General features: G+C 35.8%; 1 pseudogene; it reads right to left on the reverse strand.

Annotated features, from left to right (window-relative positions):
• Positions 1–1,180: 1,180 nt before the first annotated feature.
• LOC145670688 (cytochrome c oxidase subunit 2 pseudogene) lies at positions 1,181–1,845 on the reverse strand (annotated as a pseudogene).
• Between the last annotated feature and the right edge of the window lie 202 nt (positions 1,846–2,047).

The raw sequence follows: 2,047 nt of genomic DNA on the forward strand, positions 1-2,047 counted from the left end.
CGAGTTACATCTCGTCATCATTGAATTATAGTTAGTAGTGTGATTAATATGCCTAGGAAAAATAGAGAGGGGTCATATTGATGGAATCATTTAGTAAGTCCTGTAGTTGTAATTAAGGCGCCTAAGGCCCCAGTAAGCGGCCAAGGGCTTTGATCAACAAGATGGTAAGGATGATTTTGTGGTGCTGACATAAGTAACTTCTCTTGAATATAGTGTAACTAAAACTGCAAATACATATGATTGAATTACTGCGACGGCAGATTCTAATATTAGGAGGGCAATTTGTCCAATTATTAGTAGAGAGAGTATGGAGAGAGATAAAGAAGGGCCTGTGTTACCTAGTAAGGTTAAGAGGAGATGACCCGCGATTATGTTTGCTATTAATCGAACAGCTAAAGTTCCAGGCCGAATGATGTTGCTAATTATTTCAATACATACTATGAATGGTATGAGAGGGGCCGGGATTCCAGAAGGAACGAGATGGGCAAATATGTGTTGGGTGTGATTGATTCAGCCATAGATTATGAAGCTTATTCAAAGAGGGAGGGCGAGAGTTAATGTGAAGGTTAGGTGACTAGAGCTAGTAAATACATAGGGAAATAGGCCTATAAAATTGTTAAACAAGATGAAGGAGAATAAAGAAATAAATAGGAAGGTTCTTCCTTGATAACTAGTAGGGCCAAGAATAGTTTTGAATTCCTTATGGAGAGTTAAGGTAATTTTATTTCATAGAATGTTTGGTCGTCCTGGTAAGAATCAGAATGGGATTGGAATAATTAGAAGTCCAATTAGTGTTCTAAGTCAGTTAAATGATATATTTATGATTGAAGTAGAGGGATCAAAGGTTGAAAAAAAGGTTTGTTATCACTTTCAATTTATAGTTGTTTTCTTAATATTGGTGTCACTTAAGGAGGGATCAGGAGTATTTGAATTAAAATATATAATAGATGCAAATAGAAGGTAACATAAGGAAAATATAATAAATAAGATAAGTCATTTTAGGGGGGATATTTGTGGAATAGAAAAATACTATTGAGTAGTAATTTAAGCTTGACATGCTTACGTTATAATTTAACTAATTTTTCCATTGGAAGTAATTGTTATTTTACTATCTTTTGGTTTAAGAGACCATTGCTTACTTTCAGCCATCCAATGAAAGTTCTTGTATTATTTTTGTTATTCATTTAATGAATACTGAATGAGGGCAGGCTTCAACAACAATTGGTATGAAACTGCGATTTGCACCACAGATTTCTGAACATTGACCAAAGAATAGGCCTGTACGTGTAATGTTGGCTGCTACTTGATTTAAGCGTCCCGGAGTAGCATCCGCCTTAATACCAAAGGCGGGTATGGCCCATGAGTGAAGAACATCGGCGGCGGTAATTAGGATACGAATATCAATGTTAATAGGTAATACAATACGATTGTCTACATCTAATAGACGAAATGAATTGGGATTTATTTCATTAACAGGGATTATGTAAGAATCAAATTCTGTTAAGGAGAAGTCAGAGTATTCATAACTTCAGTATCATTGATGCCCAATTGTTTTAAGAGTGATTGCTGGTTGATGAATCTCATCTAGTAGGTATAAGAGTCGTAAAGATGGGAGAGCAATGAAGATTAGTGTAATGGCAGGCAAGATTGTTCAAATAGTTTCTAGAGTTTGTCCTTCTAACAAATTGCGGTTAATATATGTGTTTGGTGGAAGGGAGGCTAGTAGATAGCCTACAAGAACTGTAATTATGGTCACAATGAGTATTGTATGATCATGAAAAAATGTTATTTGTTCTATTAAGGGGATGCTGCATCTTGAAGACCTAGCTGATTTCAAATGGCCATTTCTAAGGAAGACAATTATTCTTATATTTGGGGCTTAGGCCCAATGCACTTATCTGCCACCTTAGAAGTTTGTTAGTAAGGGAAGTTCTGCATAACTATGTTCTGCAGGGGGCAGGTTTTGAAATCACTCTAGAGATGTTGTTTGTTGATCTGAAAAGATTACTGGTCGAGCTCTTGCGAAGGCTTCTCATATAATAATTAC

Source organism: Thermobia domestica, chromosome 14 (assembly GCF_964235325.1).
Source record: "Thermobia domestica chromosome 14, izTheDome1.hap1.1, whole genome shotgun sequence".
Classification (NCBI taxonomy): domain Eukaryota; kingdom Metazoa; phylum Arthropoda; class Insecta; order Zygentoma; family Lepismatidae; genus Thermobia; species Thermobia domestica.